Below are 14,165 nucleotides of genomic sequence, written 5' to 3'. Positions count from 1 at the left end.
CTATTCCCAGCTTCTTCAAGATGCTGCAGTCTCACCAGTAAATGTTTTCAGGAGGAATAGGCTCACATTCTATTTTCTGCCCTGAATTTAGAGCTAATAGTGATCTGCCAAATTCTTCTAAAGAAGATATATTAACATCTTCTATGTTAATATATCATAAAGCAGTAGCACAGCAACCTGATGAGAGTTATACATGCCCATCTATGTGAAATAGAATTTAAGAAGTGGAACTTGGGTCAAAGTAGGAAGAAGAGGAAGAGTAAATTCTGTCTTTCTTTTTCCTCAGTGGTTGCAAGGATACCACCAGGAAGCATGTTTCTTCATGTACTTCAAGTGACTTGCTTCTGATCTGTTAGTACTTCATGGATAATAAAAGAACCCTAAGGAAGGAGCCTTATAATTACTAGTTTCATAAAGAAAAGCTTTACCCTTTCCTTAAAATGGATTTAGCACATTTGATGATACAATCTTGTTACAATCCCACGCAAAGACATGCTGAAAACAGGGAGAAGCACTGGGGAGTCACAAAGTCTTGGAGCACAACGCAGGAAGCAGCGGATGGTAAACACAAGATAGCAGCACATAAATTGCAAAAGTGATGTAAATTCACATACCCGCAAAATTATTTTACAGTGATAAATAGCTCTTTGAGTTTCGTAAACCTTTTTGATTGCCACAGACTACTTTGTAGTTCTGTAGATTTTTCACTTCTTTTTGGAGCTGCAAGTCAAGAGGTCATTAAAAAGTTCAGCAAGTTAAAAGGCATCTTTTTTTTATCTGGGCATTTCAGAAGAAATAGTCAATAACAGCAAGTCACAGTTGGCTGCTCTGCCTGTATTTGTGATGTGATGTGATTTCAAGCATATTACTTCCGACAACTAGTACTCACAATGAAATGGAGTGGCCAAGAGACCAAAAGAAACCACTGAGAAAAATTAACAGTGGAAGGACCCTGTGTGTGAGACATGCTAGTGACATGTAAGGGTTAAGCTCAGTTCAGAAGACTGGGTGAACTGCTGGAAGAATATTGCTGACAACCTCAAGAAGCCTTGTTTAAAAGACAACTAGCCGGATGTAACCCTCAGCTCTCTTCTTTAACCATCAGAGTAAGGTCTGACATTTCCCCACATTCAGTCTCTGAGAGAATCCTAATAAAACTGAATGAGAGAAACATGAGAGAACAGATGTTGCTACTGAGCCCTTAGCTGTAGATAGTCTACGTGCTTGACACTGGAAAAAGTTTGTTAGTACAAAAGAAACAGAAAGTTATTCGATTTAGCTCTGAAGCTAGATGAATTTCAATGTACAGTCTTAGATCAACATTGCTTCAAGAACCAACTTTGTTAAGTGTAACTGATTTTTTGAGATGAAGGTCCCAAAGACTAATAAAAGCTTCAGAAATGTAAGTGATCAGATAAACTGCTCATTAAAACAAAAGACAAATAGCCTGCATAAGTAGCAAAACTGTTCAGGATGATCATATATTTTGGTTTTAATTCCCAATGGAGAAGTACTTTAAAGTAAGCAGCTGGAGGATATGAGGATATAAGGGAAAGAATAACAGAGTGGCATTGGGAATAATGCTTATATTTTTTTCCTTATGGCAGTAAAGTTCCGTAGTCAGCACTGAAGAAAGTTATTTTCTATGATTGTGTGTCAATATTCTGAGACGCAACATAAATCAGCTTATCCCTGGTTGCATTCTGCTCTGGCTGGGCTGCTTCAGGTGCCCATGTGAGCTCTCCTTACATTGCTGATGGTGGAAACCCACTTAAGACCATAGACAAGTAATTGTCTTTAAAGGAACTCCAGACATCTTGAAGAGCTTAAAATAAATTTATGTCCTTCATCAAATTAATCCTGATGATGTTAACGTATACTCAGAGGTCACAATATCCATTACTCATATTCCTGTCCTGGCCCCAATGCTCTTATTGTGACCATTTATGTGGTTGAAACTTTCATACAGGCATATTCAACTCTGTTTTTGCTTGATATCCCTTCTAAAGAAAAAATCTTGGAATTAATTCATATCAAAGTAAGCCTATTAAAGTGTCAAAGGTTGAGAAATGAGAAATACTTATACACTCATCAAAATGTTTTTAGTTGTGATATGTTGTGTTATAGTTTAAAAAGAGATTAATCAAAAAGAATTATTTATAGTGACTGTTTTCAGATAGCCTGATTGTAATTTAACTTGCTTATATAGGGTGCTTTGGGGGTGAGTTGATGGGAAGCTGATTAATAAAAAGCACAGCTGTCTTGTTGATAACATGCATTTTCTTTTAGGAATCAGTGCTGTATTTATATTTGGTTTCATCACTATTAACAATGATTAGGAAAAAAATCTGCTGTACCTATGATTAAAATAAAATTTATAAGACATTTTTAAGTAGTGCACATGGACATTATTTTTAGCTTAGTAGTTTATGGAATTGTGTCATTGTTTACTGATATTACACATGGAATGTAGCTCTGAACATTAAACAATAAAATATTTCTCTCTTAGATGACTACCCGTCTGCTTGCCTTTATAAGGCAGATTAGAAAACCACTTATATTTACTGTGGTTATATCTTTGTGATAATAACATTTGCAATGAGGAAAGTTTCGAATTCTCTACAGGAACGTACTTTGTGGGTGATAAATACAGAAAATGAAGTGTCAGATCAATCCCTAAACTTTCTTGCAGATAAAGGGTAAACTGGTATGCAAAGTTTGGTGAAATTGACTGCTGTATTAATATGGAAAATATTTGTATACTCTTGACTTTCCTTTCAGTAGCACTGTTGTCCAAAGATATATAGGACTTCAGCATTAACAGGAAATTAAAGTTTTTGTTTGTTTGTTTGTTTGTTTTTTAAATTAACAGCATGCTGAGTCAGACTACTCAGATACTGAAAGAGGTAACCAATTTTCCTCAAGTAAAAATAATCATTTATTCTTTTGTTATTGTTGTTGTTGTTAACTATTAACTGTCACAGATTTGTTACCGTCATGGATTTGTTATTTTTAATTGCTGTACTTTCCCCACCTTTATAAAACCATCCAATTAAATCCACAGCACCTTTTTCCCCATTGCAGCAGTATAAACTCAAAACAGATCTTATGAATCCGAAGAAAGACAATGTTAGATAAAACATCAAAACAAAATTTATAGGAGACAATGAATTACATTTGATTCACTATTGTTTGTTTAGCTGTCTTAATCCTGTGAAAACTGGTTCTTAAGAAAAAAGCTATAGCATGCTGTTTTTTTTTCAGGTATTGTATCCTAGCATGCTAGGAACAATTAGAGTGCAGTCATGTCTTGTATTCTGATGTTACACAAACTTGATTAATCTATATTTTACTGTTACTGTTACTGTTACTATTATTACATTGAAGTCCTGCAAAAAGAAAAGAGTTTCTGGTTTCCAGAAGATCAAAGAGTTTGTTTTTGAATTGAATACAAGGGACTGCCTTTCCTCTGAACTATTGCACATCGTATTAAGCAGCACTGACCTGTTTCAGAAGATTTCACACTTAGATGACTCTCCAAGGTCTTAACTATTAAATAACCTCTGGCGGGTTCATAATGATGGGTATTATCACTATGGGCAGATTAAACTCAGGCAGCTGCATTCTGGTATCTACCTGACCTCAGCAGTGCTGTGCACATCCTGCTCTAAGCGGCTGCTTACAAGCCTTGCTGACAATACTAGCAACTGAAATTGCTGTTATTTTTGTCAACTGCCAGCATATGCATCCTATTTCACAAATACATAGACATGAAAGATTCTACTTTGTAGACTAAGAATAGTCACTTTGCCATAATTAGCCTACAATTTCAGAGCTAATGGTTGCGTGAGATAAATGTCGGCCATTCAGAAGCAAGTCTTCATTTCTATGTCTACCTTCTAAGTAACAGATATTTTCCTTTTTTTAAAAAAACCCAGATTGAAAGATATCAGAAAGGAATTATGTGATACAAACATCATCCTGTCAAAGCACGTAATGGAACCCATAGCACTCATGTTGTTTCTTTTTTCCCTGAGTTCGTAAGGTTCCTAATGATACCCTTCGGAGGGGAAACTACAGGTCCCTCCTATACCACTGGCAATAAACCAGTGATTTCAGCAACCACATCTGGTGAGAATCTCAAATTTAATTAAAAGCAGGATCAATTTTGGTTTTCTAAAGAAAATATCATTACCTGCATTACCTCATGTAAGTCATTTCATCATATATATATATAATGAAAAAGAGAGAGAGAGAGAGAAATAAACACTGTTGTTGATGCACAGCTCTTTATCCCAAGGATTTCCAGAAGCATTCTGTAAAGCTATCTTCAAAGAACATGGTAACAGTTCACTGCAAGTTTCTGGTACAACATGTCACAAAGCAGTCACAAAACAATCGAAATATGAGTCAGCGAGTAAAACTGATCGTCCCTCTTCTGAGTTTCTTTTCTGGACTCTATGAAATTATGGCAACATCTCAAGAAAATATGTCCTGAAGTAGATTCATAGAAATTATTTTTTTCTAATATAAGCATTCAACTGAAATTAACAAAACAGCATCAGAAGATAAATGTTTTGAAAAAGCAGTGTTTTGAAAAAACACTCTACTTTCTACAAGGAAAAAAAAAAAGTGAGAGTGTTATCAACAGTAATTGTAATACTTTATTGGAAAAATAAAAACAGAAAAAAAAAAGAAAACAAACAAACAAACAAAGCTATCCAGACATTTTCTGAGGTCACCATGACAGCATAATTTGTCACTGGATTTAAAGCCGATGTTCACTTAGAGCGATTTAGGACTATTATTTGACCATGTTTAATGTCAGTGAATAAAGGACAGTTCTATTCAGTAACATAGCTGAGAAAGATTCCAAAAAGAAACAAACAAACAAAATACACATTTGGATAGAACAAGGAATGGAAATCAAGTTCTGTCATACTAAACATAAAACGGTTTCACAAGATTGTAAAACAATCCATCCAAACCAAGTGGTGAAATGACGACAGTTAGAAAATAATTTTAAATAAAAAGTGAAAAAAAAAAAAAAGGAAAAAAAAGATGCCACCAAAAGTATATATCAAGGATAACATACAGATACAAAGTTGATAAGGACCTTGGACCTCTAGATGTCAGGTTGTTTGCCATTCTATGTGTATTTCTGGAATTACATCATGGATTATACAAATCTTAGAAAAACCATTGCACTAGATGAAGGTAGTATGTTACAAAAAATGGATTAAAATACACAAATATTGAAGTAATAAATAATTCTATTATATATATTTCTGTAGCATAACTGCAGTATCACAATGATTATACTCAACAATAATATAATTCACCATTAATTTAGTCAATAATTACAAAAGATAAACGTGTTGATACAAAAGGCTTTAATAATTAGCTCAAAAGTGTCCAATAAGATAACAGAATCTATTTCAAAGCCTGTTTATATTACTGTAAAAAAATAAATTAGGCAAAAAGGTTTAGAATGCAGCCCAACTAGACTTAGAAATGATGAGGTAAAAATTTTAGTGAGTTAAGTGGTCTGTCTAGATGTGATAGACATACAGATTTGATGTTGTGTGACATTCTGATTAAGGTATGATAGATCATAACCCAGGTAATCTTGTTTTACCTAGATTAAGAGGTAACTGAAAATGTATCCCATAAGGTACCTATCATAAGGAAATACCATGAGAAGGCAGTAATTACCTTGTGGCTGACAAGGGCAGTAACATAGCTGGTATTATTCAAAACTTCAACCAAAAATAAATTAAATAAAAATAAATTGTTGAGATTCAAAAAAATGATGTATCAGGAAACAGGAAGGCATCCATCCTGAACAATTTGGGTTAACTTGGGCTAAGCTGCTGACATCAAAGTATTCATCCAGCAAAGAAGCTGCATAGGGCACAGTTACAGAACTGATGAGTGCTCCTGGAAGAGTTTTTGGAGCCATATGGAGGGGTTCCTTGCCTGCTTTAGCCCAGTCTTTCTCAAAATTGTTGCTGCCAATTAACTGCTACATGTTGTTTCTTACTTGATGTGGGAGGAAACAGAATTGACAGCTATACAGCTGTCAATTATATATATGAACATATATATATTATATATATGAACAATGGAGTACTGGATAGAAATTAGGAGATAATCATTTCTCTGCATAGGGTATATGCCACATACAGTTTCTGTATTTTTAACGAAGGTGGAAAGAACACAGAAATTAGAGTAAAGGAGTATTGGCAGTGCTTTCCAGTGAGAGACTTTAAAACATTAATTTGCTTACTTCATCAAAAAAAATAGGCAGACAGAAATTGTGATTTCCTAAACTGCATTTCAGATGTATTTGTTTTCTCCTTCCAGTTTGAATTTATTTTAGAAGTTCTTTCCCTGCAGACAACAAATTGAATAATTATTCAAGAACTGCATTGGTTGTTTATAACATTTTTGCCAATTTATCAGCATGTTTCTTCTAACATCAAAAATTGATTTTCTTCTTTATAGTAAGAAAATGTTAATGAAATATTTATGAAAAACTTCACAGATACTGTTCTCATTTCAGGTTCAAGCATTCTGATCTCAGTTGTAAGATGACAGTACATAAAGATATGTGATAATATCTGAACAGCATCTTTGACTTCTAAAAAAATTTCACATTTTCTAAAAAAAATTCACATTTCTCACAATTTTCTGACCCCAACTCCCCAAAAAACTCTTAAATTGAGGATTATTAAATTTCTTAATGTTGCAGGAAAACTCATATAAATATCTAGATGGTGATCTGACAGCAAATTAAAAATTTTGCCTTTAAAATTCTTTTCTCTATAGACTTGTCAACAGAAATTCACTATAGACTTCTTTTCTGTAGTTTCCTGTATATTCCTACAAGAGAATTCAACTCATGTAAAGACAAAAATCTAACAGAGCATCCTTTCCCCTATTCTCTCCTGCTATCAGTCCTCAGATAGCAGGTTCTCTCTGCTTCCTACTACTGTTTGACCTTTGAGTATCAGAAAAAAAATTACATTAAAATAATGACAGTCTAATGACGGATATAGTCTGTATGTTTATGTCTCCAAAATAAAGCTTCCTGGCTGTATTTTTATTCAAAAGATTGGGGACACAGTGTCTTCTATATAGTAGAGCCTATCTGCTGGATATTAGGAAAAAGTCACTTGTTTTGGATTTAAACAATGCAAATTCCTTGAAATATGACATATGTCTGGCATCTATTTTAGAAAACAAACAAACAAATAAACAAACAACATATACACACACACAAAAATCACCACACATGTATTTGTGAGAAAAGCTGGAGAGTTCTTACATTTCTTATATGGGTGTAAATCTGAGAGGACGCTGAATTATGAATCAAAAACAACAACAACAAACAAAATAATACCCTATTTATGTATTTATACCAAAACACTCAACATTTATTTTATTCAAAATAAATAAAAACAGCATGTTAACAGAAATATAGAGTAAGAAGAATGGTTGGTGGAATTAGATTTTGAATAAATTTGGTGTTGAAACTGGATAAATATTTGAATGATTATTTCCTGGAATCATTCATCAAGATAGATAACTACTCTAAAGTCATCAAAATGAATCCCCCTGGAAAAATACAATTTTTAACTGATGTATGCTCTCATGTAAGTCATTTCAATCACATCACAACATTGTTAAAATTAACAGGAAATGAAAGCTGACCAGGAAAACTACAGAAACAGAAACATATATTCTAAAATGATTGCAATTATAAGCCGCAAAAAAGTATCCCGATTCACTCTTTGCATAAGTATACTAGCTACAACTATTTTTGTGAACACACTAAATCTCTCAATTTCACATCTGGACAGTAAATCCTTCAATAGCCTAATATTTCAGGAATTATGCCTTACTGGTGGTGCAGCATTGAAAGAAAACAGTTTGAAGTGAACTCTGTGAGGGATTCTTTATAAGTATGTTCACCTTGCATTTTGGATTTGATATGGCCTTTAATTCCTGTCCTAACCTGAGATGTTGCTGCACAGCTAATAAAAATGTATGGATGAAATAAATTATCCTTGTGTGTAGAATATAAATCAATTTGTAAAGCTCTTTGAGATGCTTAGGGGTGAAATATATCATACAAAGTTATCACACTGTTGTATGAGCTCTTCTTTCTATGTTATTCCCATAAGCTATCTGTAATAGCATCACCTTCTGATCAGACAATGGCTGCGTATGTTAAACTGAACTACAGGATGTCTTTTACCTCAGAAGAGGGTGAGATCAACTGTTTTTTTTCAAGAGTATGGTTTGATTTAAAGTTGTGGTTTGGATTAATGGCAAAATAATAGCATGCTATTTTGGTTTACGATAAAAACAAAACAAATGGACAATAGCAACAACAACAACAACAACAAACACATACAAATGAACCGGATAGCACACAGATATAGAAAAAAAATACAAAATAAGACATTGTAAGATGTCTTATAGAGTATTTCAGACTTCTGTTCAAACGGAGTATCAACATACCAGTAGATGTCAACAGAAACATGGTCAGGAAATTGAGGACAGGGAATAAACCTCTCTGTTAAACACTTTTGGGACCACGTCTAGATACTGCATCCAGTTTTGGACCCCCAGTAGAGGACATGCATTAATGAACTGGAAAATGTTCAGAGCTGGAGTACTTTGCCTGTGAGAAGATGCTGATGGACCAGGCCTTGTTTGGCCTAGAGATGACTTTGAGGGGACCTGATGGAAGCCTGCCCCTACCAAGCAACACCACAGAGCTGGTCTACCAGTGTGGTGCACAGTGGAAGGCCAAGGCACAGCAGGCTGAAGTTGAACAAAGGAAAGTTCTGAAAAGGGAAAACTTTTCTCTATAGTTAAAATATTCAAATCTTGGAACAGGTTTCCCAGTGAGGCTGTACAGTCTCCATCCTTAGAGACTTTCAAAGACTGACTAGCTGAAGCCCTTAGAAACTTGGCATGAATTCAGTCTTGATCCAGCTTTGAAAAGGAGGCTGGACCATAAACCTCCAAAGGTCCCTTCCCACTGCAACAGTTCCATGCTAATGGCATTGCAGGCACAGCACTGTGATTTGCCAAGAGGCCCAGATATCCCCACTGCCAGGGATTGATTCCTTCAAGCTGTCTTGACATTTGCCAACAGACCACAAAGTAAAGGCTATCAGGGATGTGAGATGTTCCACTGTAGTCTGAAAGTACCTGATGGAGATCAGAGAAGAATCCTACAAAAAAAAAATCCTTAGGTTAAGGAATAATAAGAAAGAGTCATACTGCATTTTTATCTTTGAAAGAACACACACAAAAAATCCCACAACAATCACTCAGACATAACAACAAAAACTAAGAGTAAAACATGAAAGCAATTCAACTTAGACTGGAAGAATATTCGCGTATATAAAGTTATTTTTTAAAACAGTCATCAAGGGCTTCAATTATAGAGATTTCTCTCATACAAACTCTGCACATCTGACAGCTGGGTGTTTAAAACACTCTCTTAAAAAGATGTATCTATATCTATCTATCTATATCTCTATATAATTTATATCTATCTCTCTATATACATATTGAAATACTCTCAGTGAGAGATAGAACTTGTCTCAAATCTTCTACTCAGTAATGCACAAGATACTGAATTATACTGAGTCCTGGGCAAATGTGGAAACTTTTTTTTTTTTTTAATTTTGGGGGGTTAATTACCCTAAAATAACAGCTAAAAAAAAAAAAAACAAAACTATTCTATCCTCAAAGTAATAAGATGGTGATACAGGTCATGAATATCTGAACAAACCAAATGGAATTTGACTAGATTTGCAAAAAAAAAACAAACACACTTCTTTTCACATCTGCCTACCATAGCTTCATGACTGATCCAGAGTCACCAGGACCCATAGCCTCTGTGCAAAGGATTTCCAGTTCTGCTTAATCCCAAACCACATACTTCTGACACCTCCTTTGCAACACTTCTGGTGTACGGATGACCCTATACTGAATCCTGTCAATCTGCTTAACAAAAAACAAAACAAAACAAAACAAAATCTCTTTGTAGGGTTATTTGCTGCTGGTGGAATGAACTGACTAGTCTGAGTTTAGGTTATGATTTCCAGCACCTGCCCAGGAGTGCTGGGAGAAGAGGGAAAGTGAGGGCAGAATGGGTCTGTTTCCTCCACTGTCACTGGTGGTGTGTCAGATTCATCTGGCCATCTCAACTGACTACACCTAAACTGATTTAAAATATAGGTTTAAGGAACAGCTAATCCTGAGTGCCAGCTGCTTTGGGACATATGACTCCATCCACACACACAATAGCATATTCTAGCCATCAAATTTCTCTCTTTCGAGCAATGTTTAGATAAATACATCATTACATTTACATATATCATTTTAACAAGCACTCATGCTATATTCTTCTCTTTGTACCCCAAGTTAACCATATTGTATTACAGAATTTCAGCAAATTAGCTTATTTGGATAGAAATTAAACACTATATTGGTATCTGACCACTGGCCTCACAATTTTCTCTTTCCATTCCGGGCAAAGATATTTGTATCTACTGACCCAATTACTAATGTCAACATGCCTATATGCATAGTCCCTTCAGAATTTGAGAGATATCTTTCTGCTTGGAAGAAAGGCAAAGATTCTTTGCAAACATACCTGTTAATCTAAATTATTTTTGTTGTGTCAGCCCTGCCTTTTTATTACAGTCTGAAATCATAACACAATTTGATCAGCTTCTTTATGGACTTTTTTCTTTTTACTTTTCCGTCACATGCACAAAAAAAAAATCAGGTTATCTTTTTTTTTTCTTTTTTTTTTTTTTCCTATTATTTTTTTCCTATTTGTTCATTTCTGTAGTAGAAAATGGACTCTGACAGTACATCTAAAGCATCCAGGGAAAACATTCTTCACAAAGACCAATCTAATTTGTCAAGTTAGTTGAATTTTGCAGCCTCATTGTTTTTTGGTGGGAAAATGTCTCCTAAGAGTAAGCAAGTTCATGTTTTTCAGACAGGCTCTTCTTACTCAAACATATTATGCCATTTTAATAAAGGCATTCAGTTGTTAATTTATTCTCTAATTAGAAATATTTGGCATTATAGAAACATTTATTTCTAAAATAGGAAAGATGACAGATGACATGATGTTTTTAACCACATTGTGGTTTCAAAGTGTACTGCTGAAAAAGATACTTTATGGATTGTAAAATTAATATGTTGTTATTATCACTGCTATCATTATTATTATTGTTATTATTTGTCTGGTTTTGATTTTAGCTGATTAATTTTATGAAGACATGAAAGGTGTGTGAGGATATTGTCCTGATTTTGGTATATGGGCTAGATAGTCTAAATTCTTTGCAAAAAGTATTTAGACTTTAAAATAATAGTACTTAATAATAATAGTCATAATAGAGTTATTTTAAATAATGTTCCTTAAGCATTATTAGCCTAAACAACTACTCTTTCAAATCATTATATTATTTAAGCTTTGTAAACTTTTCTAATCCTTATTCCAAAAAGATATTTAAGCACAAATCCTAAATGAATCTCATAGCACTTAAATTCATCATTGGCTTAGGAGTAAACACTGATTTCATTTAAATGAGAATGCTCTGGAGGTTAAAATCAGCTGGACCAATATTTTAATGACAGTCTCCTACATATTCCTTCACCAATGTCAAGTAAAGTACATTATTGCTTCCTTATTAATTAATAAAAGCCTTTCATGTGCTTAATGATGCAAATATTGGCTCATAGTAAAAAATATCCCGTCACTTGAAAAGATATCAGTGTTGTTATCCAGTCAGTAACAAGCCCTGGCAATTTTCTGTTGCAGTAATAATTGAAGGTATTGAAACCTATATAATCTGTTCCTTGATTCAAACATTCCAAGAAATCTGACTATAATTTTTAGTTAGCACACTACTGATTTTATAGGGAACCTAGTCAACATGCTATTTTTTTCTATAGGGTTCTTATTTACACTGCTGTTAAGCAGGATAATAGCACTGATTCTATCATAAGCTCCACAAGCCTGCCTGTAAGGATATGGTATCATTGCCATTCTACTGATCTCTGTGATGAAGTGTTGACAACAGTAATGAACTAGGTCAGAAGCTAGGTTGGAGATTGGTTGGTTTTGGGGCCATGGGGGAAGAGGGTTGGTTTGGTTTGGTTTTCAAGTTTTTGTTTGCTTGTTTTTTTTTGTTTGTTTGTTTGTTTTTTTTTCGTTGTTGTTGTTTGGTTGGTTTGTTTTTGTTTTTAGGATTCTAATTATTATTGAGGACTTGAGGACTAGATAATGTATTCAATGAAATGGAGGTAAATGTACAGCCACACAGTTCTAAATGGTCTTCCTTGACCTCTACAACACATCGGGAACAAAGTACTTTGATCTCAGTCCAGCAAAGGACCTAAACATGTACTTAACTTTCCTCTCTGCTAGCACTTACAGGACTTCACAGAATACGGAAGTTGATCTTCTGCATCAGCATCCTGAGGGCCTCATCACATGAACTGTCCCTACAGGCTCATCTATTAACAAAATTCACAAAGAATCCAGATCTTATAGAATGACAATAGTTAATACCATTCATTCCACAGTAATTAGTGTAGGATATTAGTACCCTTAATAAACAACATTCCCAAATCCATAGCTTTTTTTTTTTTTGGACTTCATTCCAACATATTTAAAAATAGAATACACAGTTAAAAGAAATGCCAGTAAGAAATTAAATTAAACACATAATTACCATTAACAGAATATAGTTATGCTTGTTTCTTACCATGTACCAGATTGCATGCATAGTTAGCTAATAATTTACAAATGAGCAATTATGCAACACTAGGGAATGAGGAAACAGATAAGTTCCATTGTAATATACCATCATTAAATGGTTTAAAATACAGGAAAAAAAAAAAAAAAAAAAAGACATCAACAGCAGAAAAACTGCTAATCTGTAGAGGATTTGGTTTTAAACCCTTCCATGGAGAAAAATGTCAGTGGGAAAATTAAAAAATAAATAAATAAATAAATGTAACATTCTTTGCAGGTTATGTAGGTATTTATTTATTTATTTATCTACTTATTACAGTGCTAGAGATTCTGAGAGGAGATTTTCAGACCGTTTTAACTCTTGGTTAAATGTTTCGTATCCCAGAGTGCAGTGGCAGCAAAATGCATAGATTTGAGTGAACAGTCAGGAACTAAATGGTTGGTGAAGAATTTATAGATTAGACAAGCACTCTGTACTCCATACATCTGTACCTGCAGTACCACCAGATTTGTAGCTTTGGTACTCATATAGCTACCATCTTGTCTTAAGGAAAAAAAGGGAGATTTTCATATCATTATAAAAAGAGAGAATATTTTGTCCCTAAAACATTTACTTATATATTCTTTAACTGTACATCTCTCAAGTTAAGTCAAAAGAATTTTGGTTACTTAAGAGCAGAAACTGCTTGCTTGGATAAACAAAGACATGGGAAAAGAAAAGAATATAAAAGCATATTTTGAAACAGTGAAGTAAGACAGAGTTAATGATCTGAAATATATAGATACAATAGCGATATTTCATTTTAATATAAAATCATAGAATCATAGAATCATAGAATCTCCTGAGTTGGAAGGGACCCTTAAGGAAAAATACATATTTTTACTGGGTAAATATGTTTAAGAGAAAAACCTAATCAATTTCCATGAAGAATAATGCCCATGCACACCATTACATTTTCAAAAATACCAGAGGAAAAGATAATAATGCAATACCTAATTCAGCTTTAAGTTCAGAGCCTCACAAATTGGAAAGAAAAAAAGGCAATATACTTTCAAGAAACAAGGAGAAAAATATATTTTTGATATTTACCCAAGCATTCTTGCAAATCAATACTTCTAAAAATGTCTTTGGATTAATAAAGGTATATAACAAACTTTTTGCTCAATTATAATTTAATTAAAATTTCAGATTTTGTTACTGTCATCTGATGATTGAAGATATTTACAGGGATATGGCATCTCCCCTTTGGGGAATCCAGTTCAAACCTGCAAAGTCTGCTTTAGAATGTTGATGGCAGCCAGTGAACTTCAGCTACCAGGTGAGCAAAAGCACCTTACAGCGTTTGGCTGTAATGGCTCT

The 14,165-nt window shown here is 33.9% G+C and overlaps 1 long non-coding RNA gene across 1 annotated transcript in view; it reads right to left on the bottom strand.

Annotated features, from left to right (window-relative positions):
• Window positions 1–6,806: 6,806 nt before the first annotated feature.
• Window positions 6,807–14,165, bottom strand: part of LOC137851750 (uncharacterized) — a 44,005-nt gene continuing 36,646 nt past the window's right edge. The window contains exon 4 of the long non-coding RNA XR_011093429.1: window positions 6,807–9,251. This is a non-coding gene — a long non-coding RNA (uncharacterized lncRNA). The remainder of the gene's footprint in view (window positions 9,252–14,165) is intronic.

Source organism: Anas acuta, chromosome 2 (genome assembly GCF_963932015.1).
Source record: "Anas acuta chromosome 2, bAnaAcu1.1, whole genome shotgun sequence".
Taxonomy (NCBI): Eukaryota; Metazoa; Chordata; class Aves; order Anseriformes; family Anatidae; genus Anas; species Anas acuta.
This window is presented reverse-complemented; position numbering and strand designations above follow the sequence as displayed.